Source organism: Molothrus aeneus, chromosome 10 (assembly GCF_037042795.1).
Source record: "Molothrus aeneus isolate 106 chromosome 10, BPBGC_Maene_1.0, whole genome shotgun sequence".
Taxonomy (NCBI): Eukaryota; Metazoa; Chordata; class Aves; order Passeriformes; family Icteridae; genus Molothrus; species Molothrus aeneus.
Window position 1 is genome coordinate 21,129,780 of NC_089655.1, and position 20,746 is coordinate 21,150,525.

The 20,746-nt window shown below is 44.5% G+C and overlaps 1 protein-coding gene across 1 annotated transcript in view; it reads right to left on the reverse strand.

Annotated features, from left to right (window-relative positions):
• Positions 1-20,491, reverse strand: part of FNDC3B (fibronectin type III domain containing 3B) — a 186,166-nt gene extending 165,675 nt beyond the window's left edge. Inside the window, exon 1 of the mRNA XM_066556568.1 lies at positions 20,354-20,491. The gene's annotated coding sequence lies outside the window, so the exon portion shown is untranslated. The remainder of the gene's footprint in view (positions 1-20,353) is intronic.
• Positions 20,492-20,746: the final 255 nt, after the last annotated feature.

Below are 20,746 nucleotides of genomic sequence, written 5' to 3' on the forward strand. Positions count from 1 at the left end.
GCCATGACATTTGGACCTTTCTAAAATACATTTCTCTAAAAGTTTTTAAGTGCCACTTATTCTTTTAATAGGCATCCAAATCCAGCCTCAATAATAAAACACACTTCTCTTTACATCCTCCCTAGTCTCTATTTAAGTATCTCTTCTTTACAAGAACATCAAATCACTGTGGTTTTACTGGAGACAACAAGGGGCTAGTGCTCCTGTAGAAGACCTCAAAGCCAGCTACCATTTTTAGTATGCCAAAAATAATGGAACTTCTTGGAGTGTTCTAATACAGCCTTAGCCAAAGGATATTCTCATTCCAATTAATTACACTTGCAATATCTGACAAGTTCATGGGTAGAGGAGATCCATTCCAAGGGAAGGTGCCTGTGCACTGGCCCTGGTGTCAGCACATGGACACGGAGGTACTGACTCTCCTAACTCTATCTTAGAGTTCAACGCTCAACTCCACACCCAATGACCCCCACCACATCCAGCAAATGCTGCCCACAAGCACCTGGACACCAACCTTGACACAGGTGTAAGAATATTCAAGGGAGTTTGACTAATTGAGACCAAATATAAACAAAGTTTTAAACAGCAGCATGGGATAGAAGAGAGAAATCATGACTTTCACAAGAGATACCACCTGCACCTCTTCTCGTGGCAGAGCACACCTAAAGACATTTACTTGACTATGGCCACAGTTTTCATAAAAGCAAGTATTTCCTTTGAAAAGCAGTTCCACAGAGAGAAATATGTATGTTGTCTGAACACCACATGCTTGGACACACTCAGGCTTCAGTCAGCACTGGAGCAACAAAAGTTTAATTGTAATGTTTCTCATTTCTGTTGGCTTCCCCTTGTTAGCTGGCACAGGTTAGAGCCTACTCGGTGCCTCACATCAATAACTGATGTTCAAAGTAAAATGCAAGAAAAGGACATCTTGATCTGCTCACAAGCACAGAGCAAGCACTTTATAATAAAGTCATGTTGATTCCGGAACACTCAGTGCCTGGGGGAAATTTGCTTCTAGAAATATTGTGCTCAAATGTTTTACAGTCCCAGCAATGCCCACAATCAAAATTTACTCCCAGCAGAGAGCATCACAACTGCCCTTCCACCTCATGACAGGTGGAGCTTGCTGGTTTCTCCAGGCACAACTCACAGTGTTGGATTCACAACACCTTTGGGTCTCTGCTCTGAGATCACCTTCCTGTCCCACCACCAACCCTCCAAACTTCACCAAACTAGTGGGTCTGAACATTTAAAAGTTGAAATCAAGACATTTCCAAGGGCAAGTAGCTACATTAGACACTGCCAACAAGCTCTGACTAGACTGCAGGAGCAAGGAAGGGATTTTGGAGAGCACGGTGTCTGCTCTGACACATCTGCCCACGGGGCACAAAAAGAATAGAGCCAACTATGTAAGCAGAGAAATCTTTGTCCTTAGGTGACACTGAGGCAATCTACACATGCCAAAATCGCTGTGCAATTAGTATGTTCTTATTTCTGTACCCTTAGAGAAGTGTACTTAATCAAATGAAAACAACGTAATGCAAAATAAAGCAACCCAAGTAACTAATTAGAGCTAAAAGATGTAGAATGGAAGCAAAATGAATTAGACATTAGCAAAATGTCTAATTATATAACTTCAGTTCAAGTGTACAACACACTACAGACCTATAAAAAAATCATACCACTTGCTAATTTAATCTAAACAATCCAACTAAACACCACTGCTGAGTAAAACTGAAAAGAAAGTTAGGAAAGTAACAAAATGGTAAAAGTCTTTTTAGTTAATTTCACAGAAATCTTTTTAGTCTATTGAAGTTAAATTACAAACCTGAACCAAATTCACAAGATTCAAAGCCTCCTTCAAGACAATTTTATGCAACACAATTCATTTGAAGACATTATATCAAAAAAACTGAGGCATTTTGAGGTTTTCTCCCATATCCACAGAAACTGTATACTCTCCTGAATACCCAGCATTTACTCTCCCAGCAGCATCTCAATCTGCAAAGTCATTAAGCCTCTTGAGAAATTGGACAGGTAATAATTCATCAGGGGATAATTTCTTTCAAAACCTTCATCCCCATTACTGCATTTCTTTGCCACTCAAACACACTCCAGCACTGACATTCTCAGTCATGATTGTACAATCTAAACACGAGCCATCCAAGCTGATCAGATGACTGACAACTTTAACAGCTTAAAAAACATTAAGTGTTTTAGGGATAGGTGTCTTGAAAACAATGAAGCTCTGCTGATATGCATCAGAGAAAAAGGCCACCTACATGCCTGTCAAATTCCCATTTTTGTTCTAGCCTGAGCAACCACTACAGAAAACAAGCATCTCCAGGAAAGTGAGGGAAACAAAACAGGTAATGGAGCATTTCAGAGGATATAAAGTCCTCTCAGACATTTGTCCAAATTCAGTTTCATAGACACTAAGCGCCAAATACAATGAACATTTCTGAAGTTTGTTTATGATAAGCTGGCTTTAGTTGTTTTAATTATATGTCACCATCACTACTTCAGCAGCAACACTTAGCATCCCAAATCCTCCCAGGTGTCCTGGAAATAGCACCAGCACATTCTGCAGAGAAATGCAGCATTTGAAAATACAGTGGAAATATGTCTTTCCTTTTAAAATCAAATCAATTGTTATAAAAAATAAGGCTTTTTCAGTACAGTATACTAAGTTCAGTAAAATTCAGTTATTGTGTAGGAATGCATGAATTTAATTGAATCAGATAGACTCAGGGGTCTCTCTCATTAGGAGTAAAATAGGTTAGATGTCAGTATTTGCCAAGGTATTATCAACAGTTTCATGAAAATTAATAAAGGTTAAAAGATTGGGCTTTTTTGAGTTGCCTTAAGTAAAATAATTGTCAATTTAAAGAAATTTTAAGGAAGGCTTTAGAAAACCATTTTGAGAAATACTCAAGAAGCCTTAAGCTGCACTCATCGTGCAAGTTCCCATCAAGCCACATTAACAGTCCTCTAAAAAACAGAATTAACCAAAAAGATGCTTGGAATTCCTTCTGCATTACACAGACCTTCCCATCTGCAGTCTGGCATATCCCAGCCCTCTCTCATGCCTGCACTGAAATCCTTCAGCCAGCCTTGGGCAGACCAAGGCCAGTCCCCCAGGATGTGACCAGGACCAGTGAGGGCACAGCAGCCCTGGCGTAGGTGACCCTGTGCACCCCAGCTGAGGCACTGCTGCAAGGGCAGACCTCCACATACACACACAGAGGGAAACACCACCCAGAGCTACATTCTCGGGTGGAAAAACCAAACAGATCTCATTAATTGTTGCTCCAGATCTCAGCGCTCTTTTTTTTTGTTTTTGGATGTGTCCCAGTAGCTGAGTTTTCCAGCCAGAATATTAAAGGATATGTTAATAATCCAGTAGTTCTTTCCACCACCTGGAATCCAAGACACACCTCTAAGGTACCTGTTACCTTTCTGTTAGCCATTCATACTTTGGAATTCCAGCGTTAGAGTTGTGCCTGCACTTCAAAGCTTGCTATCCCTTCCCCCATAAGGACAGGAGTGAAAGAGCCCTGGACAAGCACTTCAAGTTAAACACACCCTTTGCTATTTCAGGCTCCAACATAAGCAGATTACAGCTCAGCTGTGTCCTGTCTGAACTTTTGTTTCTCTCTTGCCAATGCTGCACTAATTATCCCTGAGAAAAGACAGGCTTTAATTAACAAGCAATGACCAACTTTTATCTATGAACTCTTTCTTCCCATCCAAGTTCTGCCTCTAAGTAGCTATTAAACACCAAGTTTTAGCAGTGAGTAATTAGGAGATATTCTTACCACACAGAGTTAATGCAGAATTCAAACAAAGCAGGAGATGCAGGTCATGGGAGCTGCCAGGGATGCCCTGTCCATGGGAGAAGCCAAGATGAAGCCCTGTCCCTTTTTACAGAGCCAGGCTCAATGTGCTCTTGCTGCACACACTGTCACAGCCAGGCTGGGTGGCTGCTACCCAGTGCAACCTGCTTTGCAGTGAGGAAATATGAAAAAACACAGATCCCTGCCTCAAGCTGTTGAGAGGAGAAAGGGAAGATCTTTCTTGATGCCCTTTCCTACAGGGAATGTGCCAGCCCATCTCTTCAAACATGAGAAACAAGAGCAGAGACAGCTTCAAAGGAGGGAAAATTAGTTCTTGGGACAGGTAGCTAAAAGGAGAACACGTAATTTAAATGAAAACCAGGTAGTTGAGCTGGTTTGTTTAACTGGCACATCACCTGCTAAGGAGTACTACACAACCCAGGGCAAGCTGCCCCACACACACACACAGCAGAGCCCTGAGGAGCACCTGCAGCACTTCTGCACTTCTCTTAACCCTTCTCCTTCAGCATGGGAGGTGGTGCTCAGGGAGAACAACCACTGACACTGATTTCAAACAGCACCAGTCCTAAAAGACTAAAGGCAAAGCCCAATGCACTTTATGTCCATTTAACAAGGGTGGTTCCTCTCTGCAGTCCACTCCAGCAGGAACATCCCTGCCTGCTGGGGAGCACAGTGAGGCAGCAGGCACAGGAGGAGCCCCAGGACACACTGTGCCCCACTCGGGTACAGCAGGAGCCTCACTGGACCCTCACTGCCTGTGCCAGGATGCCCTCACCCAGCAGCAGGGAGAGATTCAAGGCTGACTTCCAGAGCAGCCCAGGGAGTTTGACTCACTGAGCCAAAACAAGAATAAAGGGAGTGAGAGGCAGGACTGACCTTTCAGCAGCAGCACCAACTCAGGGCTGTGTCATCAGGGCACAGACTCACACTCTGATGTGCATCAGTAGTATTGCACCTACTGATAGGCACATGGAGTTGGATCTCAGCAGCTTCTTAATATCATTTTGTTTAACTACTTGAACTATTCCGCAAAGTTCTGTACAGCAAACACTTGTGAAACCATTTCCTTCCCCCACTGACGACAGCACTTAGAGAATTATTTGATTTACACCACAAAGGGAATTCAAACATAGCTCAAGAGCAAACAAAACTTCCTGCACCATACACACTCAACCTATATAAGATGTGTGAAAAAAACCTCAGTGTTTTATTGTCCTTGTGACTTGTGTGCACTCAATACCCAACAGCTGCAAGTTTCATCTTCGCAGAGCCAGTCAGAATCATCCCATGAGAACTTCTGAGTTGCCACAGCAATCAAATGTTATTAGAGGGAGATTAATTGGAGTCAGTACAGCTTAGGTTTAGAACAACAAATGCTAATTTCCCAAAACTGATGAGAACTGAGGGGAAAAACGGACTCAAAAAACCTTATCTACAACTGTAAGCTCTTTTTTGTTTTTCCAGAAAAGACAACTTGAAAAATTTTGATTCCCTTGTTTGAGAAAGAGGGGACACTTCAACTAAAATCCTATCCTGATACCATGGTAAGAAGACAAAAATATAATGCAGCATAAGAAAGGGTAAAAGAGAGAAGCTAAGAATAGCCAGTGAAAGTAGTACAAAAATTTGGTAAGTGAAACCAAGGCTAAAGTCAAGACCAGTCAGACAAAGAAAAATAACCATGACTTGCAAGAAAACAGAAAACAAGCTGCATTCTAAAACAAACTAAGGAGGACTGAACTCTAATAGCAGCATAACCCCACTGCAAAACAGAGGTGAAAATAGGGCTAATGATGCAGGGGAAAAGAATTTAATGAATTCTTCTGTTCAGTATTTGGAAGAGCTAGAAAATGCACTTGTTGACTTACCCCAGTGGGCAAGTCAGCCCCAAAATGTTTCAGTCAAGTTTTGATTTGAGCCTTTAAAGAAATGCCTGAGCTACTGCCAACAACAGGACACACTGATGCAGAGGGATGGAGCAGAGAGAGACTGTGTTAACCATGGACCAGCAGCTGAGAGGGAAGCAGGTTGCCCAGTGCAATTACATCCCATTAGTAAGACACAGCTTTCAGATAAAACAATCAAAAGTCAATGAAGGATTCCAGTGATAAGGAATGCAAAGACAGGAACATAATCAGAATTGTCATTCTCTATAAAACAGGCCCTGTCAAACAAATCCAAGTGCGCTCTCGGCTGAGATTACACCTCCGGTTGGAGAGATAGCTGTGTTAGCACACGTGTGTTCTTTAGCCAGCCTCTGACTTGGTACCACACAACACTGATAAAAGAGCCCACTCTGCACAATCAACATGAAATATCTCCAATGTAGCAAGAGCTGGCCAGCCAAGTGACCACAGATTAATCTGTGAGCTGGTAACACCGTGTGCCCCACTGCCCAGCACACGGCACAGCAGCCCTCTCAAAGGGCTGGCATTTTCATGTGCTCCCAGGCCAACAAGGACTGGACATTAAAGAACAGGAGCAGAAGCAGGAGCCAGGTAAATCAGAATTGGGCACAACATTAGAAATGAAAACCCAAAGATTAGCTACTGAAGTAGATGGAATCAGCCAGGGGAAGTGAGTAGTATTCCCTCTTCTTATGGAAATAAGACTTCATGCACCCACCAGAAATACAAATTACAAGTCAGCCAAGATAACTTTATCCTTTCTAAAAAAGAACTACAACCTTACAAAATCAGGTGTAGGCTGTACTGCTTACTGACAATTGTATTAGTTTGCAGAGACCTAGCTGGCAATTGTGGGGGAATTGTCCTTGCCCCCCTATCCACAGCAAGTCAGCCTTGTACAAGGGCTTCCTACAGATACAATATGCTGAGCAGAAGGCAAGTAGTTATTGCCCTCTTGCCAAGGAAACCTCCCCTGGGAGGGGCTTTCAGAGGTAGGAACTGCACACAGGCACTTGTCAAGAGCTGCCTTGGGGAGGGAAACCCCCACACATGTGCAGAGCACTACTAAGATTTCTAGTCCAGCCTCAACTGAAACAAGCCCCAAACAAAGTATCTCCAGTATTTTCACCTCTGTGTCTTGTTTTCTCAGCTGCAAAATGGGGATAATGAAACACATCACTTCTGTTAGTGCCCTGGTCTCTTCCAAGGGAAGAACCAGCATACTGGTTATTCACCAGTGTTTATTTAATGATTTCTTACTAAAATTGACAGCCTGCCCTGGCCAGTAACACTAATTATCACTTCATGGGATCTGTTTGACTGTCCACATAAAAAACTACAGCTTTACACTGCAAGTTTTTTCATATTGACCTTCCTAAATCAGGAAATGCTTAGCAGTTTGTGGGTGAGACTGAAACTAAACCATACTACCCAGCCAGCATTAAATAAAGCCCCACTGATCACTTCTGCTGTGCTCCTGGCCCTGCCAACTTGCTCAGGGATGCTCCCTCTGCCCCATTCCCAGCCAGGTCCTTCCAGTCAGCTCCTGGCCTCCCACCAGCACTTTCACCCCTGGAAGCTGAGTTAGTTCTTGCTGCCCATGTTAACTTTTCCCTTGCCACAGTAGGCTGGAATCCCACTGGAACAATAAAAATCAACTCCAACATACTTTGCACCAACACAATTGGCCACAATGAGAGATGCCGTTCCCAGTTGCTTCATTAACTCCCCAGTCAGAGTAGTTTTAAAAAAAAACAAAACAAAAAAAAAAAAAACCAAAACCAAACCAACAAAAGCCACTTTTAAGTGCACTGGCTTATTGTGATGTTTAATTAGCAGCAGGATTTCAGATAGTGCACACCCATGGCCCCAGAAGGGGGTGAGGGGAGTACGTGTGCGCGCTTGTGAAACCATTGTTCCTCCGTCAAATACAGCTCATCCTCCAGCCCATCCGAGTTCCCAGCTGCCCAGTCACACAACTTTTAAAAGTTCAACAGCTGGGTGTTTTATAACCCTGGAGAACTCCCAAGCCAATCCTTACGTCGCTGGCAGGGAGCCCTGGCCAAAGGCTGGGGACCCCACGGGGAGCGCTCAGGGCTTCACCTTCCTGACAAAGGCAAAGTCCACGCTCACAGCCCAGCACAGGCAAGGCAAAGTCCACACTCCCACACCAGCACAGTGTTTTGTAAGCAGCAAATGACAGAGCCATTGGGCAGTGGCTGGGATCCAGGACCTGCAACCATCTGCAAGTTTGCTTGGCTTTTGTTTCACTTTCCAGCGCTGATGGATGGAAACAAGCTCCCAGTTCTTCTGAATTAGCATAAAGACAATTAAAACAACTTGTACCCCCCAAGCAGCTCAGGAAAAAGCACAGCACAAGCTCAGACAAGAGTGTGGATAATATATTTAAGTAAAACCTGCCTCTAAAACAAAAAATTCCACCCCAAGCCAAAATCTCAATTGTATCACAGAAGACACCTTTGTCAACAAGTTCCTGTGAATCCTGTTGCAGAGGAAAAGGCTCAGATGAAAGTCTGCAGGACTCACTGCATCCTCCTCTCTCCAAAGAAACATTAACTTCTGACACAAAAGCATTTCTACTGGGAAAGGGGAACACCATAGGTCAGTATTCAAGAAATTTCAGTGTAGCTACCAAGCAATTAGCTGGATAATACCTTCTCTACATGCTTTTTTCCTTTTCCAGAGTCCTGGTGCAAGCAGACCTAGCAATTTGCTGGTTTTACAGCCACTTGTGAAGTTGCAGATGACCAAATTTAAATTTTCCTTTCCTTATCACTTAAAGTATTTCTACCTTGGCATTGCACATTTGTTCACTGATTTCACTTTTTTAAAAAACATTTACCTTGTAGTTCAGTACAGCTGCCATCTTCTACCAGCACACAAATTCAGGCATTTTAAAATATTTAAATTCACATTTGTATAAGCCTGACATTGTTAATTCTTTTCCCCCTAGGACAAAGTGTAAACAAAAGTTTATCTTGCATTCTGATTTTGCTTTGAAGCCTGTGATTATCTGAAGAATTAACATACTCTTTCCTAGAGATTATCCTTGGTAAAGTTTTGGATACAAACCTCTCCACTTTGATAAGTGATCCACCACTTCTGGAAAGCACCTTTGTTGTTTGACCTGATGTTCAAAGCTCTTTGAAAGCCACCCATCTCCTTTCCTGGAACCATGTTACATCAGGACCTTCTACCAGTAAAAGTAGCAGGACATGAAAGTGAAATTCCACCAGGATTGCACCCATACTGAAGCTGCACCACCATTATTGTACAGCTCTGTACATGCACAACTTCAGGGGCAAGCAGACTTGAAAAGAAGTTGCCCGTTGAAGTTGAGTGCCAATTCATTAAGAAATAAGGATTAGATTATGAATTTTGCACCTGCACTGAATGCCTACAGTACTTTCGTCAGATTACATTCCAGGTTCTCTGCTCTCCCACTTCCTTGAAATCCATCTGCCACTTGTATGCTCCTTATTCACATATGGGAATATCACAGGCACATATTCTTTAACAGCCTTGCATTAAGCCCTGTAGATTAGAAGTACTGAGGTCTTTCTGCATGCCCTAAGTTGGCTCCTGTTTAGATAGCTGGGCTGGGTTTGGACTAAGCTGCTCAATCAAATTCTAAAGAAGTTTTTATTTATTGACATCTTGCGTCCACACGTTCATCTGCCAGCACTGGCTTTTAGCTTAAACAGTCCTGTATGCATTCCATGTTTACCTCTCTGATGGATTTAGAGATAGTAAAGTTCATTGGAACTTCTTTCCTGTTAAATATTTCTCCATCTCATCTTACGAGAAAGGCTTTCCACACTTCCAGTCATGCTTGTAACCCGCGCCTGTAACTCTACCACTTCCAATTTACCCATCTTTCACTAACATAGGTGATCAGAAAGCATACGCTTTCCAAAACAAATCCCAGAAGGACTTGCAAAATACTGTTAATCTCCCTTCCCATCTCTAATAGAGGCAAAATAAGATTCCCCCCTTGGGTGGATACCTTTCTTCATGGCTGTATAACCACTATCAGACCACGTTCACACTCTGGTTGAGCAGTTGCACAACAAAGTCTCCACATCTGCTCAAAGAAACTTCACTGCTAATATTGATCACAAAGGTCAGGAAGAGCTGCTGTTGGCAGAAAAACAAAGAAAACCTTTGTCTAACATACTAGAATAGATAAAAAAGGTATTTATCTGTTTCTTCTTTCCAACTGTGTATGATGAGAGAAGAGTTGTTGCTTCCCCTTCCCATCTGCCAAATCCTTTCATTAATGCACAAGTCAAATATTGCAAAACATTTTCTGAGAAAAGTAGGGATATGAAAAAATACTAAATCAGTGATACTTTATACAGTATGCAGCCAACATAAAATAGTCACTGAAGAGCCAGTCAAATCTTCTTTGAAAATTTTAAGGAAAAGTTTTCTTCATGTGAATCACCTACACTTTGCTTCCAGCTCCCTCAAATTGTCTTGCACTTGCCAGGCAATAGGAGCAGGAGGAGGAACAGTCCAGGGAGCACGGGCAGGACCTCACTGCACCCCTGCCCCAGCAGAGAGAAACCTCCTGCCCAGCCAGCCATCCTGGGGGAACCCTTCAGGGAACCAGCAGACCACAGTTACATCTCACTTGCTCCACAGAGCCAGGACACTTAAAAAAAAAATAAATCTACATATCCATAATAATGGAAAATAACTCTTCCAAGGACAGAAGAGGAGGGAAGCTGACAGATCCAATCCGCCATCCCCGTACGCTTTCTAACTCGAACCCAAGTCCTCTGCCTGCCATGTGAGGTTATCCAGGCAGCAGGCCAAGGCTTTGCTTTTCCCTCCCGAGTGCAAGGACAGATCTCCCGCTGCCACGTGGCTCAGCAGAGCAGGGAGCAGCACCTCACCCCAGCCAGCACTGCCCACAGCCCTGCAGCTGCAGCTCCACCACGGCACTGGGCGAGCCAGGCTGGGTCAGATCTGCTCAGAGGCACTCTTATCACTGTCCAAGTGAACTCAATCACATAAGAGGGTGTTATTGTATTTCCTTGTGCTTCATTGTGAGAGAACGTCACAGAACCTTAAATTATAGCAGGGCCAATAATAATACACTTGGTCAACTTGCAAACTGATCCAGTCAATACTATTTTCCACGTCTTCACATATCCCTATTTTCTCTGTCCCAATTCTCACATTTCACTCGCCTTCCTCCCCCTTGCACTAACCCATACACTGAAATCAATACACTGTAGTCTAGAAAAACCTAACAAAGGAAAAAGGGAATAGAGATATTAGGATTTAGCAAGACAGACCAGAAAGATATTCAGATGTGCTAGCAAGGCCAGGACTGGAATAGTCTAGAAGCTCTGAGAAACTGAAAAAACTTTTCACAGCAACATTTTAGAGCATAATATCATCCTGTCTGACTGCATGATCACAAAATGCCAAAAGGAAGTGAAACCGTTGATGTCTAACTTCAGAGTTTTAGATCCACAAATATTGCTTTTACAGTAACATAGCAGCTCTCACACATCCACTGAAGCAACCTATTCAGAGGCACATAAAAATTCAAGTGTAGCCACCTCGTTCCTTACACAGATTGTGGTTACAGAAGTATCTGAATTACTTGACTCTTTCGTTTTACCCAGAAGCCAGAAGTGGCTGCTGTGGAAGAGATCAGAGATCCTTTTGGTTGCACTCGGCAGAATTGCCTAATTTCCACCACATCACCATTTCCTGCCCACTGAACAAGGCAGCTGGAACAGCTGGACGAGCACATCCAGCCCTGCTAACCCAGAGAGGAAAGGGTAAAGATAAAACACCACACACACGAGAGCTCGCAGGGAGAAGACACTTAAATTGGGTAACAAGACAATTCTGTTCTGTTCCTCATCTCCTCGCAGTCGTGGGTGTACAGTGCCCTGACTGCTGCTCACAGTGCTCACTGACCCGAGGAACAGCCTTCAAGGCAACAAAAAGTTTGCACTGCATGCCTAACAAAGTCACAGAGGATGTTTATGTTTTGTGCAGTCACTAAAAGCACCGCTGAACTTAACAAGCAATAATAAAGATCTGTTAGAGCAGCATATGGAGTTGCAAAAATAAACATGTGCGGAGCAGAATGAAACAAGTTAATTTCACCACCAGCTGACACACAAGGAACAAGGATTAAGGCTCAGATCATAGACTCATGAATGGTTTGGGTTGAAAGGCACCATAAAGACCATGTAGTTCCAACCCTCTGCCACAGGCAGGGACACCTTCCAGTATCCCAGGCTGCTCCAAGCCCTTTCCATCCTGGCCTTGGACACCTCCAGGGATGGGGCGGCCACAGCTTCTCTGGGCAGCCTGTGCCAGTCTCACCACCCTCATATAAAAAGATTTCTTCCTAATATCTAAGCTAAATCTATCCTTTCAGTCATTATTCTCCACTTTTACATCAAACTCTAGAGAACTTTTGCTTTGTGGAAAAATCTCAGAATTCCTCTTTAGCCATAAGATTTCTTGTGCACTGGTTATGGTCAGCTAAGAATAATGTAACCTGCATGTTAAGTACCAGGTAAGAGTGTGACCCTAGACCTTCCTGAACCAAAACTGGTGCCTATGATCTAGTACTAAAACTCGCAATGAACTTTATTTAACTTCCTGGCATGGTGGCAACAGCTGCCCAATAGTCCACAACAGACATCTAACAAGACATTATCTGGGTCTCTGGTGAAATCCATGGGATATTTCTTACTCCTGAACATGACATTATTACCTCACCAACATCTAAGTTAACCAAAAAGGGAAATACAAAGTCATTTTGCTTTGGTCCTTTAAGGTTTCTCTTTGTTGACTTCTGTTGTTGTATTGAGGTCCTGCTGAACTCAAATGCAATTTAGTTTTATAACAAATAAACCAAAAGGACAGCATACAAATAGGAAGTTACACAAGGAAACAAGGAAACACCATGGGAATGAAACACCTACCTGCTTAAGTGCAAGCAAAACACAGAAGTATCAGAAAACCAGGCTTCACTTCTGCTTATTCTGGGTATTGTATCAGTATTAAGAGACCAGGCAGGTATCTACAGCAGCCTAAATAACAAACTTCTGATTACAGAACAGCAAGAAATTGACAGTCAAGCAAACTGATTTATAAACGTACAAACTTACACCCTAAAACACCATAAAATTAACCCTTTAGCCTCAGAACATCCAACATACATTTCCTACAAGTACAAAAGGAGGTTGAACTGTTCAGAGCAGAGCTGACAACCTGCAGGGTCACACTGCACACAGAGAGCAGGGGTCAGTCTTTGGGCTACAGAGTCATTTTCAACTGATCCAGAAATGTAAGTGTTGTTTCACTCCACAATTTCTACAGGGGATTATCTGAGACACTGTGACATTTTCTCTGCTCCTCCAAGCCACGTAAGGTCACTCATTTAAAAGGAGACAACATATGTACATGTTCAGACATCAACACAGACAAAGTGAAGCACCACTTAACTATGATTTATACTGAATTTAGATGTTTTTTTCACCATCCCTTTCTCTTTTCCATAACACCACCAACTTTCTGCAGCTCATCCTGCTTCTGGGTTACTCTTCAAGCCTAAGTTCTCCACAGATCATGTGCAGTTTAACTCCTTCCACCACTCCCACCTCTTAAACATGACAGCCAAAACACGAGGCCACCTCACTACACCAATCCCTCTCTTCCTTCCTTATAATAACACCCTTGCCAACCCAACCAGGAAACTTCTGACCCATTCCTCAGAACCAGCCTTTGAAGATGGATTTTCCCTCCTTGTATGGCTGGCTGGGACTTGCACCATCAACAATGTGATCCAAGGAGCAGCACGTGTGGTCCTGTCAGACCAGGCCACTTCAACTCCATGAAGCACACGAGGACCACACACCACAGCCTTCCTGGGTCACCTGCACCCACCTTGGGGCCAAGACACGGCCACCTGGGCTGCAGGGCTGGGCACACCCCAGGGCACATGCGGATGGACACATTCCCCACGTCCACATGCCTACGCTTCCAGTCATGCAAAGGCCACGCGTCACAGCCAGCGCACGAACTCAAAGGAAAGAGGACAGAAGGGAATGCAGTGTTCCACCACAAACACAGATCTGCTGCCCCTCCCTCACCCACATCTGAAGCATTCAAGAAAAGCCAGCTAAGACCTAACACTGTGCCAAATTAAGTATTGTGTCTCTGGCTGCCCAGTTCCCCAGACTCGGGGATTGTCAGAGGGGTTGCTCAAGAGGAACACTGCTCCTGTGACCAAATGCTGCACCCCAAGCCTCCAGCCTGGAGCACAAGAGCAAAAGAAACCTCACTGCATGGCTAAGGATCACCTTTAAAAGCTTTGCAACCAACAGAATATAAATCATACTGAGAGATAACAGAAGGAAAACCATACTGTAGTATCAAGAATCACAGGTGGCTAATGAATAAGTATGTTAAAGAAAGGATGGGCAAGTGGGACACAGAGAAAAGCAGACCTTGGAATAAAAAAAACCAAAAAAAAACAACAAACCCTCACTAAAGCAGAAGCCAATTCCATAAAAATCCAGAGTAAGAAATGGTTGTTTTCTTTCATTTGCTTTTCTTTGAGCTGCCACAGCTCCTAACACTTGCCAGCATTCAAAAATAAAGACTTTTTGCTCTCCCCTCCCCAAGGCAGGCTTTGAGAACAAATTTCCTAGTTAACCTGCCAAAGCAGAAGATGTGATAGCAGCAGAACATCCCTCTGCCCTGCTCAGGGGATGACTCAGTGGAAATCAGCCCTCAAGAAACGTGTTGCCAACCTTCAGACAATGCAACCAAATAGGAGCAAATTGTTCACCTTAAAAGTCAAGCCTCCCAAGGTAGCCACAGTTCAACAGAGGACTGTATAACAATATAGGGCTGTATAACAGAGGATCACTCACATGTTTTGGGGGAAATCTACAGCTTATTTTCAACCCCTTTTTTCAATTTTTAATACTGTTAATAAAAAAATATATCTCCTAACAAGACTATAAAATCATTTCCTCAGAGCTTTAGAGCAGAACAGTACAAAAGAACAGTACATGAGTGTGTTCTAAGCAAAGTGAAGTAAGAACTGGTGAAAACAAGACCAACATCACAACTGTTCAAGCCAAACACACCCCTCAAAGTCAAACACCAGTTACCATCTGCTACAAGAACAGAAGAACACACAAGCATGTATGCAACTAGGTCCCAAATTTGCATCCAGTTCAAATATACCTAGAAGAATCAGGTACATGGTATATTCCAATTTGACTTGTCACAAAAGGAGGAACTTCTTCCACTTCAACATAAGCCATTATTCCTGATACTTTAACATCATATGAAAGACAAAATACTGAGTCCCCCAGTAAAGTAACACCCTTCATGGAGTCAGTCAAGCCAAAGCTGTGTCCTTGCTTTTCAAATTCACCATTTCCATCAGTACTTATAGACAAAGAAAAAAAAAAAACCCACACACTATTCAGGCATTACAGACCCCAAAATATTCCACAAGCTCTGCAGTTCTCACTGGGTCTCTTCTGCTCTGTTAATTCATTCTAATGAAGTGATGCTTCTGGTTGCCACACATTTGCTAGTAACAAGACACTGAAGGCAATTTTTTCCCTTCTGTGAGTTGACATCACATAAGTCCACAAAAAACACAGGCTGACCAGAAGGAAACCTACCCAGTGCTCTCATTATCCACAAATGCTTTCATCCTTTTTTCTCTGCTGCATTATTCCACATCAATAAATAAATGAGGAGCAGAGCAATACATAGCACTGAGTAACATACCCAGATCAGTTCAAGTGTCTGCAAGCATAAGGTCACTTATGTTACCTGAATTGTCATTGAATAGGGACATACTTCTACAGCAAAGACAAGTTACAAAGTGGAATGAATTCTTTCAGCTAACTAACCATACACTAAAGGAAAATGGTAAGGCCATCCTGAAACAAATCAGGACAACTCTCTACTCCCACGCTGCTTCTGCTATCAAGGTCCAAAATAATCACTCCATCTTACTTCACTACAGTTCTGGGTTTGACTAAAGAATTGCAAGAAATATTGGGGCAAAAGAGAACATGGGGATATAGGTTATAAACACTGGCTTTTTGTTAGTGGGTGATGGAAAATGGGGAGCAACCATGTAAAATTGACACAGCTGCACAAAGGCCCAGAGAACCTACAAACTAAGAGCAGACTGGTTTTGCTAGTTCAGATTAAAAGCATGGGGAAATCTGTCCACAGCATCTCAGGCATCTCTGAGGGTGGCAAGGGTCATGTAAAATTGTTGTTTATTGAAGTTTTTATTAGCCTCTTGAAAGGAATTTCCTTCTCTCTTTCCAAAGAATTCCATATGAAGCATTCCTGGAAGCATGAAATAGATGTTTAAATACATGTATACACACATTCTATTATTAGAGTCCTTTGCAAGGACCTAATAATAGAGAAGTCCATAACTATGCATAAGGCAATGATAAGAGACCAGGATGTAAAGCATGTTTTAAGGAATTTGCATTGCTGCCACAGAATTGCAATACACTAACTCAACACAGAAAAACCAGACAGGCTTATCACCTTCATCTCCAGAGAATTCAAGTGTTTGCTCTCAGTTATTCTAAATCTAAAAAATAACAAGATCAACAAAAACAACAGCAGAAACTCCTCTCCTGAATCCATCTTGTCATTACACTGAGTATCTTATAGAATGAGGAGCAGATGCCAGAACAAGCAAATGCCACATATTAGTATTAGCTATAGTTTCGTCCTCTCAAAAAAAGAAATTATAAAATATGTATTTCATTACTTAGGAATTGTTTATTGCTTCATATTACAAAACTAACACCATACATAGCTGCAGTTTACTAAACAGAGCATCCACACAGCAATTTTCAGTATATCACCATTATAAACTGTCACCATTAGAAAAACAAATAGAGAGTGTTTCTTATGCTGTTGGCTTTCTGTCTGTTATCTGCTAAGAAACACCACAATTTACTTGTAAACAAAGGATTCCTCAGATGAAACAGAAAGCATATCACTGGAGAAGCCCTGCATTTTAACCTCTAAGCTCAAGGAATCCCATCCTTTTCCCAATTAAAAGCACCACAAACATTTGTTCAAGCTGCACTACCTGGGACCTCCAGGGAATATTCCTGCTCGAGAACAGACTTTAACACAGACGACGTTTTTCTTGTGTACTTGCTCAACAGCACCGTCATTTTTCATCCAGAGCAAAGCACAGATTTAACATCCACAGCAGCATTTCTGAAAGGCAACTCATCTCTCCAACACTGGTGCAAATTCCACAATAAATCACATTTAATTAGTTTGTGCTTTTTTTCTTTTTTTTTTTTTCCTAGCTGTCTGGAATCCAACAGCCAGCAGGCTTCCAACTTTAATTTTGCAAAGAGGTGCTTAGAATAAACTGATAAAAACGCCAACCACCACGTCCCCACTGGAAGCTGTTTGGAGTTATCTGCTCGCTGACATACCAGCATTCCTGCCTGTAGATGGCTTTTCACCGCTGTGTATCCAGCGGCTCCTATTTCCACTGCCTTGTTTGAAGAACTTCCCTCTTCCCACATACCTTCCATCTCCAGGGACAGATCACACAGGGACACTAAACCTTGGCCGTAAACAACACGGGTTTTGATACTGCTGTTTCCAAAGGATCCTCCACCACTCAGCAGTGCAGAGACAATCACTGAGGCACAAATCCTCGGGGCAACGCTTGAGAAACTTTGTCTCGCCAGTATTTTGCACAGCTGAGATTTACACAGGGCTCTGCTGGCTTCTTCTGCTATTTATTTTATTTGCTGTACACCAAAGGCTACTGCAAACAAATGGAATTTCGATAACTTGTGGCATGTTGCTCAAAACAATTCCAGTGACATTATTTCCAGACTTTAAACCCAACATCCTCGGGGACTGACAGGATGCTGTCCCAGCGTGTCCCAAACTGCCAGCCCAAGTGCTCCAAAGAGATCACTCCATCTGCCCCCATGTCTTTTCTTTGGGGGGAAGTGGCAGACTACAGTGCAGAAAAAAAGCACTGTGGAGAGTAATTTGTTTGATTCAGGTGTTTTCAGGCTCTGGGCCTTGTATTTAATTACATGTACTTAGTAGGCATTTATCCTCACGCTACAAACATTTATTCATACTGTAAACGTTGGTTCTGACAACCTACGTTTTTGAGGGAAAAAGTCAATTATACTTATTAGAAAGTTCATGAATACAACCACACACACGCAGAAGTTTGCTGCATGATCTGTACATATTTTCTTGAACAGATTTATGAACTGAAGAAGTTTGACTGCTCTTAACTGCTTCTCTTTCTCAGAAGATATAAAGAAAACTATAAAGTGAGGAGGAAAAAAACCCCAAATTCTCTGCTAAGAAACAGGTATGATGGAGAAAACTTCTTTTAGTTCCCTGAATATGACACGTAGGAAAAAAAGTGCCAGGATAAACACATTTCGGATTGGAAGTTACAAACTTTTCTGAGACTAAAGATAAAATACTTGCAGTATGGAGTTACAGCTCTGAGCTTCTTGGCTATAGCAAAATATCAGCTTATTTTGGCTGCTAGCTACCTTCATTTCTTATCCTTTGGCCAACTATAGGCTAACAGTATGAAAAAACCCTCTCACTGCTGTCCCAGCAGCAACCTCAAACCCAAACCAGATGAGTCCCAAAGGCACAAAATTTTAAAAAAGAAAAAAAATAAGTAAAATATATCACCTTCCACACAGACTCATCTCTGAACTACATTATAAGCATGAAGTAGCTAAAAGATACCGAACTGGGAAGAACAATACACGATACTTGTGGGGCAGCAGACGTTTCTGCCACAGCAGGGTCCCAATACAACCACAAATCACAACAGCTTTGAAATTAACGAGAGGGAACCACAGAAGTGCTGAAGATTAAGAGAAAAGCACTAACAGACCGCTTCTGTGCGAGACCCGAAATGACCCCGGGAATTCGGCCAAGAATCATTTTCTTACTGGTAGCACCGGCAGCGACTGCTGAGAAAGACACACGGGCCGTAGGTGAACGGGGCAAGAGGAGCAAGATGCTTCCACTCAGGAGGCAGCCCTTGGCCATTCCTGAGGTTCATGGAAGCGATGCCTTGATCTGGATTCCCAGCCAAGCACACATTGTGTCATCCGTGTCCAGACCAGCCGCTCCCCATCAGAACAAAGCGCAGACCCAGACCAGGACAGGCACTGCCAGGCCTGGCACTCCCAAACTCTTTTAAGCTCTGCTGCTGCAAAAAAAAAGGTTGAGAAATAGTGTTCTACGCTTAAAAAATCTGTGGAAGTTTGAAATGCCATTACCTAGCACATTGTTAAACTCGAGTCAGACTGGTTTGGCACCTTTCAGGAACGCACTGTGTGTTCTGCAGGGTAAGCGGTTAAGGGATACAGCAGCTGTGGTTAGGGCACAGGTAACTGGGATATGGGAATCCTGTTCTCACAGACCCAGCACGGGGTCTGAATGGCAAACAAAAAAATCCAAAATAAAAAACACCAACAAGGAACTCTAATCTCCCTATATCTCAGGTCCCCCCCACCCCGAGATGGGGTAACCACCCCTTTAAGGCCAGTACTTTTATACACTCAAAGGACACAAAGAAATGCAAATGAAATACAAAATTACTAATATGGAGAGAGGCAGGCTTGCCCCGCGCCTTCTATTCTACAAATATAGATGGGATAAATGGTTCGTTACATTTAACTCCAAGCCGCACTACCTCCGCCAAAACCTTATTTAAATAGAACATTTCTGAGAACCGGGAAGGGGGGGATGCAGCTGTGGTCTTAACCTAAGAGAGGTTAAGCTTTTAAAAAGGGTTGTTCTTTTTTGCTCCGTCTACTGGTCGCATGCCATGTTAAAAAGGTGTCTGGCAAGCAAAAATAAAAAGTTTCCAGGGCTTTCCTTCCCCAAGCCGCCTCTGCCAGGAGCCCGGCGGGGAGGACGGGGCCAAGAGCAGGCGGTCGCGGCTTTCTCCCAGCTTTTTCTCCAACATGCCCTCTGGATCCCGACGTTCCGGAGGCGGAGGAGCGCCCGGTTCCTCCACCTGCCCGCAGCCCCGGCCGGGCAGGAGGCTGCGGAGCGGGGCGCGGCTCGGGGGGTGCCGCGGGCAGGCGCCCCGCACGCACCCGCGGTGCCCGCGGCCCCCGCCGGCACCGACCGCTCCCGCACTTCTCCTCCGGGAGCCGCAGCGGGCGGGGAGGGCGGTGGCGATGACAGCGGCCGGGCCGGCCGCCCCCAGGGACAGCCGGGCGGTGCTGGAGCGCCCGTCCCGCCGCCAGCCCCGAGCGCGGCCGCTCCCGCCCGCCCGCCGGGCGCTCCCCGCGGCGGACGGAGCCGGCGGAGCGGGCAGAGAAACTTTCCACCGAGTGCGGCCGCGTCCCGCCGCCGAACAAAAGAGCCGGGACCCGGAGAAGCGCCGCGGGGCGGGGGACGCGGCTGCCCGGCGCTCGGAGCGCAGCGGAGCCGCGGGGCTCCCCGCCCGGCACCCGTCTGCCCGCAGCGCCGCCGCGTCCTTACCTGCGGGAGGGCGGTGCGGGGCGGCGAGTCCCGGTTAGCTGGAGCGAGTGCCGGGAGGGCTCGGCGGGGATTCCGCCATGTCAGTGATGTCGGCACCACATGGGGCCCCGGCCGGCCCACGCTACCGCGCACTCTGGAGTAGCGGCTCCCGCCGAAAAGGCGGCCGAGGCGGGCGTGGGACGCCGGCCAGCCCCGCTGCCGCTCCGCCCCGCGCCGCCGGGGCGGGCGCTCCGTGAGGGGCGGGCACCGGGCGGGCACGGCGCCCGGCCCCTTCGGCCCGAGCCGCTCCGGTTCCCGTTCCGCCTCGTCCGCCCGCCGCGATCCGCTCGTCGTTCCTTAGAATCGCGGAATAATAGAGTTAGAGAATCGTCAAGGTTGAAGATGAGCCAGTCC